The following is a 19,652-nucleotide window of genomic DNA, read 5'->3' on the forward strand; positions in this document are numbered from 1 at the left end:
TCAAAAGCACCGTCATGTCTGACATAAATGTAAGTGAAACTTTTCACAGCTGGGCAGTTGATGAATTAAGGGTTCATAAAAAGTGATTAGGTTAATTTCATTTAGTCATCTTCATTTGCTAATTTCACTTTACTGTTGACTTTGTGGCTTCTCCCTTTCTTGACACCATACCAAGCAATGTCTCACCCATGAAATAACTTGAGAAATCTTTTCAATGTTGTGAAATACTCTGATACTGAAATACTCTACTTTTAAAGGCTGGATTTAATGTGAACTTCTACTACCATAACTTTAACCTGAAAGCTACCAAGTGTACCAAAGGAAGTGTGGATCCTGACCCAAAGAAATGTGCCTTCAGGAATGACAGAGTAAGTGCCTTTGGAACTGTCTTGAACTTGGATGGCGATCTACTGAAACATTTTTTTTTAATAAATTAGATTGAAGCTGAAATAGTTCTAATGGGTTCTTCTTTGCCTGTTTGTCCCTTTTTTTTGTTCAGCCACTCATAGACTGCGCCATTTGCTACAAAACCTTTGGGGGAGAGATTGAACAAGCCCCGAAGCCCTACGTACACTGTGTGCACAAGCCTTCACTTACCGAGGTACTTTAGACCCTCTCTCTCTCCATTGGTGAATTATATAGAAATAGCAACTTTTAAGGTCTCCACTTCAAAGAATTGTATTATTCAGAAAATACATGAGTTTTTTGTTTGTCTCTGTGGCTATTAGAAAATGAAGAAAGGACGCGTGGATCATTGCAACACTTTGAGCTATAACCAAGGATCTCCAACCCTGTTGTCTGTTTCGGGCAACGACAATTGAACAAGAGGACGAGGAGATCTCACCTCTCATGACTGACTGAAGTTATATAGTTCTATTGATGTACTGAGATGCTGACTGATTATGTGATCATTCCTGGATTTAAAATACAGATGTGTATCTGCATCATTTTGTCAAGTATTTCAAATGGAATAAGCAAGAACACTAGAGGTTACTGAGTGAAGGTGCTTAATTATGACTGTCAAGCTGACTCTCTTAATTCAGTGGAACACGCTCATGTTTGTACTCCAGTGTAATTTATGTAATCTCATTACAGCATACAATAAAAGGACCTTAATGACAAATGTATTCAAATCCATACTTGGTTTGATTTCACATTTTGTGCTATGCTCGTACTCACAACAAGTCTGCTCCTGTGCAACATGATTTGATGTTGAAAGAATGTAACCCCCCCCCTTAACAAGAGGTGGAAGTAAACAACATGAGCTATTCACCCTCCTCCTCTGGTCCTATGAAACCATTTGCGCAATCTCCTGCTGTAGATCAGTTCCTCCGTCAACGCTCTCTCAGGATCTCTCTTAGTCAAGAGATAGCATTGGTAAGGTACTTTTGTTTTATGTCCGCAGTTGAAATCTAATTCGACGCAGAGATAATTCATTTATTGGGAAAATAGGGCAGAGTCTGGTGGAAAGATGGCGTTTCTCCCGACTGTACTGCTGCTGGCTGCTGGAGTCTTGAGCTGCACTGAAGCCCAGGAGGCCTACAGTAAGCTGTCCGAGCCTTACAAGAAAGGAGTGGACTTGGCCTTGCAGCAACTCAACAACCACCCTACAATGAAGTCCCACTTCCTCTTCTTCAGAAGCCTGGACAAATCAGATGTATCTGTAAGTTTTTATTAGACATTTCATCCAAAATAGTTATACGTTCTGAAGCACAAGGAGTATGATATTGTGATCATTTTATTTGTGATGATTGTCCCATCTAACACATCCATTTATACACATCCCTGTTTGGGTCTCAGTTTGGATTTGGTAAGAGTAATTTCTACCACAACTTTTACTTGAAAGCAACTAAATGTGCAAGAGGAACTGTGAATCCTGATCCCACCAAGTGTCCATTCAGAAATGATAGAGTGAGTATTTTGCCCTGTACCATTCAGTTATTAAATAATTATCTTAAAAATCGGCAAGGTTCAATAATGCCTGTTGATATTTTTGTGTTTAGCCACTACTTGATTGTGTAGCCTGCTATAACACCTTTGAAGAGGCTATCGAGCCAGATCCCAAGCCATACATTCACTGCATCCACAAGCCCTCCTTAAAGCCAGTAAGTCATTCATTATATTTCAAATGTTCCTATTTTAAAGTTGAATTCAGCTGGAGAGGTAGTACCTCCTGAGCATTTTAAAGAACATTTGAAATACCAAAGCAGAAGACATGAGCAAATCTTTCCTTGAGTTTACTTTCAGTTTCCTATTACAAGAAGTCTTTCTCTTTCTTTGTAGGAGGTCCAAAAGAAAAGAAGAGATCACTGTGACGGTATGAATCACTTCGCTGGAGGGGGAGTTCTCATGGCTCAGAAGAGCCCATAGAAGAGTTTGGGCTGATCACTCCTACTCTACAGGACTGATGAGGGAAGAGTTTGGGCTGATCACTCTACAGGTCTGATGAGGGAAACAGTAGAAGGAAATAATATTTGGCTTGGAAATATGAAATATCCTTTCTTTTTTTAAATAACACTTTTTCATTTATTCATACAAAAAAGATAATGATCACTAATACTCATGATTTGTTATCAAACTGGAGCACTTACAATGTTTTTTTTTTTCTACGAATAGGTATCGGCATTGTAAATCTGCTATGACAGGGCAGACTAGAGTAGAGACAAGTAGAGTGCTTGTGAACGTACATTCACAACCATTTGGTTCACAGTTACAATAGGATTTCAAAATGAATCAAAACTCTATACAACTGAATCATATTACTTCCAGGTTTGTGATGATCTTGTTGCATAAATTGGTCGTGTAATCTTGCCATTTACATTTTGGTTGTTTTTGCAGAGCTTCTCATAACATTATATGCGCTGCTGAGATGATTAATAAAATCTACTGTGTCCATTCCCTGATTCTGTTTGCATGTGTACTCCAAAAACATGTTTCACCTTTGTCCATGTCCTTGAGCCAGAAGAACATGACCATTGGACCTGAATTAGTGACTATTTAGTTGGTGCTTCATTTAGGTAGATTCCAAATGCTATTTACTGTGCATTGATGTTTTAAATGTCAAATGTCAAATATGAACAGCTATGGTGACTCCCTGTCTGAATTGTAGCCATGGGCACTGAAGGCTTCAAAATGAAGGGGGAAGAGGTGCAAGAGCTGCAAGAATCACTTGCAGAAAACTGCCGCAACAGGTGATCAACAGTTGACCTATAGGCTATCTTCAGTGATACACTATATGTAGAAAGGCTGTAAAAAGAGGAAATGTGTTTATTTGTATAGGCATAATATTAAACACATGTTGTGGCAAATACATAACATTAGACTACATGTATCCACTTTAAAACCTCTATATAGTTTAATGTATTTAAATACCAAATGTGTTTGGCTAGAATTGAACAAAATAGTTTTTTTCTGTGTGGGGCACTGTTCTGCCAATAAAGGTCATAGTCTAACGTACAGTCACACTGTCATGATTTGGGACCTTCTGGCCTCTAGAGGCCGCCAAAAAAGACTCTTTGCCTGCTGTGTCTGCATGTGCTTTTTGTTTACTTCCTGCCTTTTCACCCCTGCTATTTTCTGTTTCACTCATCAATGAGTCATGTGACCAATTGATAGTTTTCACGTGACGTCAGAATGACCAGCTGGTGGGCAAAAAAAACATTCCACAGCTGTCTAACAATGGAGTGTATACAGGAACCGACCACCTTTCATTCAAGATCATTTAATATCTCCGCTTTAACATTTTCTGACTTAGGTAGTAAAATGCTAGACAGTTGTTGCTCGGTTGGCTGTTCAAATCGGCGAGGAGACAAGCCCGGATTTTGTTTTTATTGCATTTAAAACCCGCCCACGTTGCTGCCAGCTGATTGTAGACGTCTTCTGGGTCAACTTTTCTCAGACACACAGTAAAGTAGCCTTACTTTTGGAGCTGGCAATAAAAGCAGTCACCCTGTTCTGGTCGCCTCATTTATCAGAATAACTACCTAAAACGGGAATAGATCAAGTAATAAAGTCAAGAAACAAAGCATCAACACAATTCAAATTGGATTACCTGGCTTCTGCTCTGAGATTGCGACAAGTACCTAAGCAAGTAGGCTAGGCTATTGTATTTGGTCATCCAACTGGTAATACTACAATGCCAGTAGCAAATATTTGGGAAGATAATTGAAGTTGTCATTCGCCAAACTAGGTGTTCGTACTTGTTTAAACCAGGAAATTGTGTCAAATGATAAAGAACAGCGTTGGTAGGCTAAAAGCTGCTAGCTAACAGCAGGTAGCTCACTAGCTTGTAGCTAGCTATTAAATGGCACTCATCTTTCCTCTGATTATGAAGATGTTTTTTGTTTTCACCTTCCAGACGACAGCGTTGTGACCCCATCCACTTCTGAAAATTAAATAACTATCTGTGCTTTTGTAGGCTTTCAGTTTTTGAGATGTGTGTGTGGGGGGGGGGATTTTCTATTAGATAGATGTAAATATCTCCACACTGGAGCTCAGGCAGGGACTTCGTCGAGGTTAAAGACATAAAAAAAAATTCTAAATATCTCTGTCAGGCTATAGTGGTATGGTCTGTGGTAGATGGCGATTGTAGTTGAGTAGGCGGCACTTCTCGAAGTTGTCCACTGTTTGTCGCCATTTTCGCTGTTCTTTTTGCCCGCCAGTCACGCGACTGAAAACTATGAATTAGTCGGGTATTGATACCTGGCTTGCTTTCCATGTTCTTTGCTTCGTCTTTGGTTTTTCATTCTGATTTTTCATTCTGGTATTGAGTTCCTTGTCTCGAGTTTCCTAGTCTCCGGTCGCAGTCGTTCTAGCACGCTGGAATTAACCTTGTGTTTTTTCTAAGTCTTTTGGAAATGTCTAGTCTCTTGTTTGGTTTAACCTGTTGCTGCTTAAGTTAACTTCACTGATTTTGCCTGCCTTGTTTTTGCCCTCTGTTTTTTAATTGGAACTTCGGAGCGTTGACCTTTTCTGACCTTTTATTTTTTGTCTGAAACTTCTGAGTTGTGGATTATTCCTTAATTGTTGAATGAATAAAAGAGACAACATGTCCGCACACCCTGCACTAGGGTCCTACTTTGCTCTGTGAGTTCTTCACTGGACCAGGAATCCAGCGGCCTGGGTTCAATTCCGGAGTCCGACCCTGACACACACTGACACAAAAACCTTGAAAACAATTACTGAAAATACTCTTCAGTTTCACCACAGCAAGTACATTAAAGGCACAGTTCCTCATATATGTACACACACTGTATGTAGTCTATATGAAGCTCCCGGATGCCATTTCCCGTTTGATGGGAGTTGCTGCTACCTACCGTGCACTCTTTCCCTGGAACACTGCTAATCTGCTTCTGTCTATTTAACGCCAACAATTATTTCATTGCGCATTAGCGCAGGTTTTATTATTTATTTTATTATTGTAAAAATCTGTTGCTCACAGGCTTTTATTTTGTAAAAGTAAGTTGCTGACTGCTGCGGAACCGGAAAAGAAAAGAATTGGCGGATAAACAAACATGGAGAAGGGTACGGAGCTTTTACATGGCTATTTTCATTTTAAAGTTCTTTCAGACGGCGGAGTCGACAGAACCAAAGTTATTTGTAACCACTGCCAAGTTGAATTTTTGAGTACTTCCAGTCTAAAATATCACCTAAATGCAAAACACACAGTTGATACCAGCAAATCATTCAACGAAACAGACAGTGGAGCGAGGCTTCGGCAGACTACGTACAGCACAGTAACTGCCAGCAGTGAACTTTTTGGTGCTTCACCACACTCTAACATTAATGCCCTGGCAGTAGCAATAAGCTTTAGTTTTGTGTTTGTTTTGATAACATTGTTTAAGTTGAGATATACACAAAGTATTTATTTTATTTAACTGCTACTATATAAAAATGCTGATGTTAACGGTGCAAATCCATGACAGCGACGCGATACGCTTCCATCGCTTTGAGTGGGCGTGTTGTAGCGTGTGGAAATAGCATTTTCAAACTGTCAGAGACGACACCAAACAATCTGATTGGCCGCTGCCGGGAAAAATCGCTCCTCATTTGCATAGGATTCAACATTTTCCAACTTTTATCAGTCGCGTCTGTCGCTACACGATGGTAGTCCTTTGGGGGATAGTAGTCCCTCACATTGCGCATGCTCAGACACAAACGGTTTACGACATAAGGCTCAACATCAACATCAACATATCTGGCTTGTCTTAACGCATAATGTAGGTTTATTTAACGTAATATTTAATAATGTTGTAAATGGTTTAAACGTCAACATATGGGGCTTGTCTTAATGTGGGTATATTTAATGTTATATTGAATTATGTTGTAAACGGCTAACAGCATAAGGCTCTACGTCAACATATGAAACGAAACTGGGGAGAGACTTTTTGATCCTCCACCTCATCTGTTTTGTCCACTGTGACATCTTCTTTGTTTTTAAATAAATGGTCATGTTTTCAAAAAACTGGCTTTCGTCGCTTTTCTCCATGATTGAAAACGGATCTGTCGCTGTGACGCATGCGCGCAGAAGCAGTCGACAGTGTCGCAAAATGACGCATGCGCAATGTGAGAGACTACTATCCCCCAAAGGACTACCATCGTGTAACGACAGCGTCGCCCAAAACGATGGTGTACGTCACAATGGATTGGCTCCCGTTGAAATGCATGGGATTAGAATATCGCGTTGCTCGTAACGGTGTCATGGGTTTGCACCGTAAGTGTTTGCACAACAAATGTTATGGCACTTTAGTTCATATGGCAGTACATTTAAAATAACAGTGTCAAGTTCTAGGAATTGACAAACTGCACTGAAAGTGTTTTCTGGTTTCTCACTCTAACAGGGACATTCGGTGAACATAGACTGGTTATGCTGCTCCCTGATGAAAGTAAAATGTTTCTGCTGTTACCGCAGAAATTGCCTGTTTTAATGTAATAGGAAACTGAAAGTAAACTCAAGGAAAGATTTGCTCATGTCTTCTGCTTTGGTATTTCAAATGTTCTTAAAATGCTCAGTAGAGGTACTACCTCTCCAGCTGTATTCGACTTTAAAAAATATGAACATTAGAAATATGAATAATATGACTGGACTCCCCTACCTGAATGGTTGGGTCCGGGTTCCCCCACCTCTGTGGAGGGGTCCAATTGACTCTAAATGGACCAATTTAGGCCAGCCTTATTTAAGGGGCACTTCATTGATGAATGGGAGGAAGACAGACTGAACATACTGGGAGGAAGATGGGAGAAGGTACATAGACCAAACCTGTGAGATTCGTGACCACAGAGTTGTACCTTGTCTATTTTGGCTTTAGTTTTGTTCAGTTTGTGTATATTCGTTTTGGGGTGACCCCCGGTGTAGCTATTTTTTTAAGAAAGCCACCATCTCCTGTGTCGTGTGTTTTCCTGTATGGCAACACCCGTTCCAACCAGCATATATCCCACATCGTGGGGTGGCCAACTCGGGCCATCGTCACCCCCCCCCCCTTAAAAGGAGGTGGGAGGAAAAAGCATTAGAGCTATTGACCCTCCTCCTCTGTTCTTATGAAACCATTTGCCCAATCTCCTGCTGTAGATCAATACGCTCACGGTCAACGCTCTCTCGGGATCTCTCTTAGTCAAGAGATAGCATTGGTAAGGTACTTTTGTTTTATGTCCACAGTGGACATCTAATTTGACGCAGAGATAATTCATTTATTGGGAAAATAGTCCCCAATCTGGTGGAAAGATGGCGTTTCTCCTGACTGTCCTGCTGCTGGCTGCTGGAGTCTTGAGCTGCACTGAAGCCCAGGAGGCCTACAGTAAGCTGTCCGAGCCTTACAGGAAAGGAGTGGACTTGGCCTTGCAGCAGCTCCACAACCGCCCTACCATGAAGCACCACTTCCTCTTCTTCAAAAGCCTTTACAAATCAGATGTATCTGTACGTTTTTATTAGACATTTGATCCAAAATAGTTTTACGTTCTGAAGCACAAGGAGTATGATATTGTGATCATTTTATTTGTGATTGTCCCATCTAACACATCCATTTATACACATCTGTGTTTGGGTCTCAGTTCGGATATGGTAAGAGCCATTTCTACCATAACTTTTACTTGAAAGTGACTAAATGTGCAAGAGGAACTGTGAATCCTGATCCCACCAAGTGTCCATTCAGAAATAACAGAGTGAGTTGTGCCCTGTACCATTCAGTTATTAAATAATAATAAAAAATCGGCAAGGTTCAATAATGCCTGTTGATATTTTTGTGTTTAGCCACTACTTGATTGTGTAGCCTGCTATAACACCTTTGAAGAGGCTATCGAGCCAGATCCCAAGCCTTACATTCACTGCATCCACAAGCCCTCCTTAAAGCCAGTAAGTCATTCATCATATTTCTAATGTTTATATTTTAAAGTCGAATACAGCTGGAGAGGAAGTACCTCTCACAAGCATTTGAAATACCAAAGCAGAAGACATGAGCAAATCTTTCCTTGAGTTTACTTTCAGTTTCCTATTACAAGAAGTCTTCCTCTTGTCTTTGTAGGAGGTCCAAAAGAAAAGACGAGATCACTGTGACGGTATGAACCACTTCGCTGGAGGGGGAGTTCTCATGGCTCAGAAGAGCCCATAGAAGAGTTTGGGCTGATCACTCCTACTCTACAGGTCTGATGAGGGAAACAGTAGAAGGAAATAATATTTGGCTTGGAAATATGAAATATCCTTTCTTTTTTTTAAATGACACTTTTTCATTTATTCATAAAGAAAAAAGATAATGATCAGTAATACTCATCATTTGTCATCAAACTGGAGCACTTACAATGTTTTTTTTTCTACGAATAGGTATCGGCATTTTAAATCTGCTATGACAGAGTAGAGTCAAGTAGAGTGCTTGTGAACGTACATTAACAACAGTTTGGTTCACAGTTACAATAGGATTTCAAAATGAATCAAAACTCTATACAACTGGATCATATTACTTCCAGGTTTGTGATGATCTTGTTGCATAAATTGGTCGTGTAATCTTGCCGTTTACATTTTGGTTGTTTTTGCAGAGCTTCTCATAACATTATATGTGCTGCTGAGATGACTAATAAAATCTACTGTGTGCATTCCCTGATTCTGTTTGCATGTGTACTCCAAACACATGTTACACCTTTGTCCATGTCCTTGAGCCAGAGGAACATGACCATTGGACCTGTTAGTGACCAGTGGCGGCTCCTGAAAAAATTGTTTAAAAATTGTTAACTTAAAGGCACAGTTCCTCATATATGTACACACACTGTATGTAGTCTACGTATATGAAGCTCCCGGATGCCATTTCCTGTTTGATGGGAGTTGCTACACAGTTATTGTAACCAGCAATAATGGTTGAAGTGATTTGCGAGGTGTCAGTCAGCCAACTTTCCAAACTAAAAAGCTGCCGAAAGGGCTCCTCCTCTTCCGCTACGTAGCCAAGATGGCGGCGAGTAGTGTTCATCGTTTTACACTGCATTTTTTTACCATTTGCAGTGCGCCATCCGGGTACTTTCAGTGCCCTGAATTCTGCTGGTTCTGTCAGTGTGAATACCCTAAGCACTGAAAGTCAGTGCTTGAAGTGCACAAGTGCGCGGTAATAGACAGGGCTTATTTCTCTGTAACTTTTGAAACATCTAAGCGAGAAAACACCAAAAGATGTACATACAAAACAGCCGTCAGCGGAGTTTGGTCCGCCATCTTTGTTTAAAATTTCCAGTTGGCCTGGAGGAAGCTGGCGCACAGATTTATGGGTAAAAGGCTCGCACATTTGCGTCCGTCAGTGTTCCATTTGAGACAGCACTAATCAGCGACAGAACGCACTACAGATGGAAGTGCTTAGTGTGCACTACGCACTGTATTGCAGTGTACTTCGTAGTAGGCGGTAATAGCCACGCTCCTAGTGACTACGCTCACTACTGTAATGTTTAATACTGATTAAGATCTCCCAGACATTGGACCTCATTCTTGAACGCAGTTGAGAAGAAGGAATTTCTTCTGAATTCCACTTCCGGTGGATTTATGAACAAATTTGGCATTCAGGAAAGTTTTCTCATCTGGGATTTGTTCTGAACTTCAGAAGACTTTCAGAACGCGAAATAGCAGTCGTAAATCGGCCAGAGTTTTCTCAAATGCGATTCCTGAATAAACCACAAGGGCTGAATTTGTGAGAAATCGTTGGTGATTGCGTTCACATCAACTCCACAGACATCCTCGGATTTAAATAATTATAATAATAATAAATATGCGAATATTTGTATCATTAAAGTGGCATTATGTAGGAATTGTACTTCAGGGTTAGGGTTAGGATTAGCAGTTTTACCTTAACATAACAGCTTAAAAAAAATTGGGGCGCTACAATGATGTTTAATATGGAGAATCGCCTCCGTGCCATTGCCATACCAGGGTCCGTAGGCATACTACTGCGTTATGTAGGATTGCCTGAAGCCGCCTGGTTACTACTGTCTGCCGAACTAGTAAGTAGCTTATTTGCCGTCTTGCTTTGTCTTGTGTTGCACTTGCTTGATGTTTGACTGTGTTAGGAAAGTTGTTGACTCACTAGTTTGTCATAGTGTCAAAGTAAGCAAATTTCAAGAGGTTTCGCTAGGTTTAGCCGCTAGCATCTCGTTAGCGATTAGCAATTCCTCCATTGTGCTACTTTAACAATTACGTTTTACATTTATAGTCATGATTCTATGAGGCATCGTGATGTCCTAAAATAAATAAAAGGACTACACGAACACTGCAAATGTAAGTGAATAAATAAGTAAGCACTTAACTCAATTGCGTTGATATAGCCATTGTAGAATAGAATGGACACATCTACATCCTGCAACAGTACCTCCACCTCTGCACCGGTGTAGTTAGATCTGCGTTTACTCGACCGGTGCTCGCTTTCCGCTTTGACATGACTCGCTTACGAGTTGCTTTCGTGTAGATTCGGTCGATTCTGACTGCACACGTCACTACGGTTGCGTGCCCTTATAAGGAGCTGGCAGGGCGTTTATGTATGCAAATCCAGGTGCACGAGAACGCGCGTTCAATTTAAGAGACCTCATTCGGGGGAGCACAGCTCAGAACACTTCTGCTGCGTAAGAACACATTTTCAGGCGTTCATGAATCTGGCGGAGATGTTTTTCTTACGTTGGTTTTCCGAAGTCCGTAAGAAACATTTCAGAAAGAAACAAATGTTCGAGAATGAGGCCCATTGTGTATACCGGGTGATAATTTATAGGACAAGTACAAGCCAGAACAACTACAACTACCTTTCACATTACATCAACTCTCTGAATTCTCTCTCGCTATTCTCTGTCACTCTCGGCTAATTGCTTCTAGTTAGCTCCCAGTGCCATGGCTTCTCGTGCTATCTCTGTCTGCAGCCTGGCATGTGACATGTTTAGTGACACCCCAACCTCCTTCAGTGGTCACAATACTTAATGTGTGTAATACAATACGTAATAAGTGTAGGCTACTGGCAAGCATGTGTAGAAATATACAATGGTTGTAATACAGTTGCCTAATTATGACTGTCAAGGTGACTCTCTTACTTCAGCGGATCACACTCATGTTTGTACTGTAAATTGGTCTAATTAATCCCAATTGGACCCATCCGCCGATGTGAGTGAACTCTGAGACCCCATTCACACGGTTGCGTCCGAATGCGTTGATCCGCTAAGTGCGACGGATCCCCATTCACTTTGAATGGGGTGTCGTCATCCTTTGCCGAACTGAATTGTGGCTCCGTTCAGTTCGGCACAGGATGACGTCACCCCATTCAAAGTGAATGGGGATCCGTCGCCCTTAACGGTTCACCGCGTTCGGACGCAACCGTGTGAATGGGGTCTGACGCAACCATTCTGATGCGGAAGTCCAGTCCTTCCCTCTTGGGCCACAGTGAGAAGGGGGAGGGATTTCACCTTATCACACACATTTATTCAAATCCATACTTGTTTTGATTTCACATTTTGTCAACAACAAGTCTGCTCCTGTGCAACATGATTTGATGTTGAAAGAATGTAACCCTCCAACTTAAAAAGAGAGAGTTGGAGTAAACAACATGGGAGCTATTGACCCTCCTCCTCTGGTCCTATGAAACCATTTGCGCAATCTCCTGCTGTAGATCAGCACCTCCGTCAACACTCTCTCGGGATCTCTCTTAGTCAAGAGATCGCATTGGTAAGGTACTTTTGTTTTATGTCCGCAGTGGAAATCTAATTCGACGCAGAGATAATTCATTTATTGGGAAAATAGGGCAGAGTCTGGTGGAAAGATGGCGTTTCTCCTGACTGTCCTGCTGCTGGCTGCTGGAGTCTTGAGCTGCACTGAAGCCCAGGAGGCCTACAGTAAGCTGTCCGAGCCTTACAGGAAAGGAGTGGACTTGGCCTTGGAGCAACTCAACAACCGCCCTACCACCATGAAGCACCACTTCCTCTTCTTCAGAAGCCTGGACAAATCAGATGTAAAAGTAAGTTTTTAATTACACATTTGATCCCAAATTGTTTTACGTTCTGAAGCACGAGGAGTCTGATATGTGGGATCATTTTATTTGTGATGATTGTCCCATCTAACACATGCATTTATACACATCCCTGTTTGGGTCTCAGATCAGATATGGGACGAGTCATTTCTACCATAACTTTTACATGAAAGCAACTAAATGTGCGAGAGGAACCAAGTGTCGATCCAGAAACAGAGTGAGTAATGTGCCCTGTACCATTGAGTTATTAAATAATTCAATATTTGAATATATATTCAAGGTTTAATAATGCCTGTTGATATTTTTGTGTTTAGCCACTACTTGATTGTGTAGCCTGCTATAACACCTTTGAAGAAGATATCAAGCCAGATCCCAAGCCCTACATTCACTGCATCCACAAGCCCTCCTTAAACCGAGTAAGTCATTCATTATATTTCAAATGTTCATATTTTAAAGTTGAATACAGCTGGAGAGGTAGTACCTCTCCTGAGCATTTTAAGAACATTTGAAATACCAAAGCAGAAGACATGAGCAAATCTTTCCTTGAGTTTACTTTCAGTTTCCTATTACAAGAAGTCTTTCTCTTTTTTTGTAGGAGGTCCAAAAGAAAAGAAGAGATCACTGTGACGGTATGAATCACTTCGCTGGAGGGGCAACTCTTCTAGGCGCACAACCATTTGATCCACAGTCACAATAGGATTCCAAAATGAATCAAAACGCTATAAAACTGTATTATATTACTTCCAGGTTTGGGATGATCTTGTTGCATTAATTGGTCGTGTAGTCTTGCCATTTACATTTTGGTTGTTTTTGCAGAGCTTCTCATAACATTATATGCGCTGCTGAGATGACTAATACAATCTACTGGCAAGCCTGTGTAGAAATATACAATGGTTGTAATACAGTTGCTTAATTATGACTGTCAAGCTGACTCTCTTAATTCAGTGGAACACGCTCATGTTTGTACTCCAGTGTAATTGATGTAATCTCATTACACCATATAATAAAATGACCTTAATTACAAATGTATTAAAATCCATACTTGGTTTGATTTCACATTTTGTGCTATGCTCGTACTCATAACAAGTCTGCTCCTGTGCAACATGATTTGATGTTGAAAGAATGTAACCCCCCCCCCCCCCCCCTCCCCCCTTAAAAGAGGTGGAAGAAAACAGCATGTGAGCTATTCACCCTCCTCCTCTTTTGTTCCTATGAAAACCATTTGCGCAATCTCCTGCTGTAGATCAGCACCTCCGTCAACTCTCTCGGGATCTGTCTTAGTCAAGACATAGCATTGGTAAGGTACTTTTGTTTGATGTCCACAGTGGAAATCTAATTCGACGCAGAGATAATTCATTTATTGGGAAAATAGTCCCCAATCTGGTGGAAAGATGGCGTTTCTCCCGACTGTACTGCTGCTGGCTGCTGGAGTCTTGAGCTGCACTGAAGCCCAGGAGGCCTACAGTAAGCTGTCCGAGCCTTACAGGAAAGGAGTGGACTTGGCCTTGCAGCAACTCCACAACAACTCAGCCATCCAGCACCACTTCCTCTTCTTCAAAAGCCTTTACAAATCAGATGTATATGTAAGTTTTTATTAGACATTTGATCCAAAATAGTTTTACGTTCTGAAGCACGAGGATTCTGATATTGGGATAATTTCATTTGTGATTATTGTCCCATCTAACACATCAATTTATACACATCTGGTTTTGGGTCTCAGGTCAGTTTTGGTACGAGTCATTTCTACCATAACTTTTACTTGAAAGCGACTAGATGTGTGAGAGGAACTGTGAATCCTGATCCCACCAAGTGTCCATTCAGAAATGACAGAGTGAGTATTGTGCCCTGTACCATTGAGTTATTAAATAATTCAATATTTTAATATATATTCAAGGTTTAATAATGCCTGTTGATATTTTTGTGTTCAGCCACTACTTGATTGTGTAGCCTGCTATAACACCTTTGAAGAAGATATCAAGCCAGATCCCAGGCCTTACATTCACTGCATCCACAAGCCCTCCTTAAAGCCAGTAAGTCATTAATTATATTTCTAATCAGAATCAGAATCAGAATCAAGTACATTTTCACATACAAGGAATTTGTTCTGGGTTTAGTTGCTCTCAATGTACTTAAACTGAAAATATGCAGTATAACACAACAATTTAGGATAAAATAAATAAATATAATATATAATATAATAATAAAATATAATAATGTGTCAACTGTTACTACATTAGAGTGCCGGCAAGGGGGAAAAAACTGTTCCTGTGTCTGGTGGTTTTGGTGTACAGAGATCTGTAGCGCCTGCCAGAGGGGAGGAGTTGGAACAGATTAATGTTGAATATTTTAAAGAAGAATACAGCTGGAACCTCTCCTGAGCATTTTAAAGAACATTTGAAATACCAAAGCAGAAGACATGAGCAAATCTTTCCTTGAGTTTACTTTCAGTTTCCTATTACAAGAAGTCTTTCTCTTTTTTGTAGGAGGTCCAAAAGAAAAGAAGAGATCACTGTGACGGTATGAATCACTTCGCTGGAGGGGCAACTCTTCTAGTTCATAATAGGCAAGAGAAGAGTTTGGGCTGAATCACTTCCACTCTACAGGTCTGATGAGGGAAACAGTAGAAGGAAACTAATTTGACTTGAAATATGATTTTTTTATGTACTTTTTCATTTATTCATCCAGAAAAAAGATACTGATCAGTAATACTCATCATTAGTCATTGAACTGGAGCACTTACAATGTTTTTTTCTTCGAATAGGTATCAGCATTGTAAATCTGCTATGACGTTTGGTTCACAGTTACAATAGGATTTCAAAATGAATCAAAACATTATAAAACTGAATCATATTACTTCCAGGTTTGTGATGATCTTGTTGCATAAATTGGTCGTGTAGTCTTGCCATTTACATTTTGGTTGTTTTTTGCAGAGCTTCTCATAACATTATATGCGCTGCTGAGATGACTAATAAAATCTACTGTGTGCATTCCCTGATTCTGTTTGCATGTGTACTCCAAACACATGTTACACCTTTGTCCATGTCCTTGAGCCAGAGGAACATGACCATTGGACCTGAATTAGTGAATATTTAGTTGGTGCTTCATTTAGGTAGATTCCAAATGCTATTTACTGTGCATTGAGGTTTTAAATGTAAAAATCTGAATTTCTGTAGTGATTCCCTGTCTGAAAACAATTACTGAAGATACTCTTCTTGTCCAGTTTCACCACAGCAAGTACATTAAAGGCACAGTTCCTCGTATATGTACACACTGTATAAAGTCTATATGGCAAATCTGTCACCTCACTGTTGTGTCAATACATCAATACACTGTTCAAAAACAACATGTTTTAGCACACGGATGCAAAGATTACACATATACATAAGCCTCATAGGTTAATGCATGTGACACTCCTGAGAGTGCGAGTGCATCCTGCTGAGCACATTCCTCACTTCCCTATTCATTTGTGGAGCCTTCATCCGCAATTAAATCCATCCTTTTCAGCTCAATGTTTTTCCTGTGGCAGATGAGGCGGGTGACACCCTGACAGGACTAGTGCTGCTACCCTCCAGCCCTATAGGGGGAGACAGAGCTCTCAAAGAGAGAGAGAGAGAGAGGTGGCTCTCAAAGAGTGTGCTCTAGGTAGCCCTCACTTCAGGTCATACTTCCTACTGTCATCAAACTACTCTACAGGGAAGACATTGTTTTCAAAGTGGCAGGTGACACCTCTGTACTGGGCCCTCCGCCTCTCTAGGAGGTCCCTCCAGTTTGTATGCACATTTGGGAGGATGATCTCATCTACGTTGGGTCAGAACACATACTGGGAACTGTACATGTTGCGATACATGCAGTCGTGTAGTGCTTGGACTTGTCCATAGTAATGAAGGTCACCAGGGGGCCTCTGAGGGCCACCAGCTAGATGCCACGTTGACATGGGCACGGACGTCTGCGTGTGTGTAGTAATATGACCATCATGTGCCTCGCCTCAGAGGTTATTTATCCATAACAGCGACTGCTGCTCATAGTCAGTGAGCTGAGTACACCTGAGACCTCTGTGTGGTCCAACACTTTGGCAGTATAAGGATGAATAAGACTTTCCTTGTCCCAGCAGTAAGATCCCTGTAATCCAAACAGGACCATTATGTGCTGTATTATCTCTCATCTTACCCAGCAGTGCCAGTGGTGCCAACGCACTGTCTGGTGACTCAGTCAACTGCCTGCAGCGTGAACACAGTCAGATAGTCAAGAACTTCAAGGCTGTCTGCTCCTTGGCCCTAATAACTGGCATTACCGCCATTTTCTGAAATTTTCTAGCGAAACTGTTTCCAGATCTGACTCCTCGGTGCGGAGGGCAGGGGGCTGTTGTTCTCCTTCCCCTCCCGTAAACCAGCAGTTCCCTGTCAGTCAGTCTGCAGTTGCATGGTACACAGAATGTATGCTGTCTAGGACCCTCGTGGCCCATTCACTGAGACAAGCTTCTAAGCAGTTAGATGAGAGTGCTGCCACACGGCAGAAGGGCCTTTTCTGATCAACCACAAGGTCACAGGCCATGATGCTTCTGAGAGGCCATGACAGGGTCACAGGCCTTCAGATAGGCGCTTCTGAGAGGCCATGACGGGGTCACAGGCCTTCAGATAGGCGCTTCTGAAAGGCCACAAGAGGCGTATTTAGTAGCTTCCCGTATCTCAGACTACTGCCAGCTCTCTTTCTGCAAGTGCTGCGAACGTGAGACTCATCAGCCAATGAAATGACAGCATCTTGTCTCGCAGGCTCGAGGGCGCATTGACTAGGACATTTATGTTTCACTCTTCTGGGCGACCAACATAGTATAGATAATAATACGAATGAGTTTGCAAATATATTGTGCAAAATATTTTTTTCTAACAGGCAATTCAAATTAACTAAATATTGGTCGATTGGAAATCTTTCCCAAACTTTGGTCGTGACTTGTCCTACGCCCTTGCTTCTGGTCAAGAGTGCAGTGAGGTGTCTGGGCATGAAGTACTATGTTGTGTTGTTGTCTGCAATGGTCTGCAATGACACTTTTATTACACAGTAACAAAATGGTCCCCCCCCCTTTTGATCAAATGTTTGAATACAGAGTTTTTACAGTGGAAGTTTGAGTCTTAATTCCATGCCCAGGTAGTTGTACCAGCTGTATCATGAGCTTGTCAGCATACGCTGCCAATGGTATCTTTTGGAACTGTCAGCATCAAGAAGATCTTATGTTCACTCACATTTTGGTGTACTGAAATGCTTTCTTCTTTTAGCTTTCCGAGAGCTCAGTTTTCTTTGCCATATGTGCTGTTTAGCTTTGAAATACACATAGACTTGATAGATTTGCATAGCTATTTGCCTTTCTCACAGCTGTGTAGCTAGTACACAGTATAATAGTAGAGTTCCCACAGACTTAATTGTTTTAACACAATTTTACCACCTCAACTACTAAGTGACTTTAAATGTTCTCAAAGTAACTCACATTAGTTACTCAAACCTAAATTGAACATTTGATCGAATGATAGTTTCATTTAAATTGTCCTAGAATCACCTGAATGTTTTGCAAGTTAATGGGGTTGACTAATGTGTGCAATGTATTAGGACCGCAGTGATCAAGGCCAACCAAAGTTCCTTTGGATTTCACAAACAATGACTTTAATATATTGCTCAGATTATGTTTATTTAAAGATCTAAGGCCTTTTAAATGAGGTAACATTCCAGGCTTATTACATTTCATTTGGTATTCAAAGGAGTCTTTTTGGTCACTCCAGCTCTGTGCCATTAATCCAGTAACCCAAAGAAAAAAGCATCCAGCACTAGCCTCCTTTTTAAAACTAAATGTAAACTTCAATTAATTAACTAAAACTACAGGTAGGCTATGATTCAGTTGAATTGAATGTGAGGCGACTTTGAATGGGCACCGGAAACAGAATAGCTCACTATTCATTTTAAATTAAATTATGATCACATGACTCATGATGTGTTTAATATGATATAAACACGTGGAAAGATATTATTGTGTGACACATCATCTCAGATTCCCTTGTGGATCATACATGAGGTTCAGGATATTCAAAGAAATCTCCATGTACTTATTAACATTAGTTCAGTTCAGAGCTGTCAGAAATTTTGTTCCAACGTGAAAAAATCACAGAATGCTTCTTTTTTTTGGCCATCATATATATATATATATTTCAAATAAACTACACTTCATTCATACATCTATCATGGTTGTATCCAGATCTCTCATTGCTCGCCTTCAGGAGGGTAACTACCTGGGGCCTTGGATAAAGCTGAGACATCAGTATCATTCTTTGATTCCCAGCACCATTCTCCTCTACAGTAACAGTGAAAAGAAACCTCTCTACCAAGCTGTTAGTAGAAAATATTATTGTGTTCTTTTTCAAATGAGGGTGAAATGTTGATCCCAAAACGGCAGGAACGTGTGCCATTGGGAGGAGAAGAGCACTGGGGTGACGTAGGGATTTCATACATCAAAGTGATTTAGCCCTGAACAGTAAAACTTGCCAGAATGATTTGTAAAGTTCATTCAAAGACAAAATGATCAACTGTTTTCATGTTATATATGACTTAGATGACCTATATCATTGAATGTTTTATTCTGTGGTACAGATTATAGAAGCCAATAGTCTTAATTCATTCCATGATCACGTTTGTCTCTTCTGATCTATTCATTACTTTACATAATGTTAATATAAGACTAATATAGCAGGTCATAATGAAATTGAGCTTAGGTCAGGTATTTTTTTTTAGATTCATAGCTAATACACAAGTATATTTTCATTTTACAGTGAAAAAGCATTATCAAACAAAAAACCATTTGACATACGCAGTGTTGCTTAGTTTCTATATATATATACATATAATACAACTTTGGCTTCAATTGAATTACGGATTTATGTAATAATGTGTCAGTTTGCCACCTCAATGAAACTGTACATCAAGCTAATCTGTTGATAGGGATCAGTGGTCCTAAGAGTGAAAATATGCTCACTATGAAAGAACATGTCTCATGATTGTACTCATGCATAACATTGAAGCATGTGGAGACACTTAGAAGTCACTCTCTCTCTCTGTCTGACACACACACACACACACACACACACACACACACACACACACACACACTGTAACTGTCTTTTTGTGGTTATTATGTGAAAATATAGGATAAGT

The sequence above is a fragment of the Clupea harengus genome, chromosome 17 (assembly GCF_900700415.2).
Source record: "Clupea harengus chromosome 17, Ch_v2.0.2, whole genome shotgun sequence".
NCBI lineage: Eukaryota > Metazoa > Chordata > Actinopteri > Clupeiformes > Clupeidae > Clupea > Clupea harengus.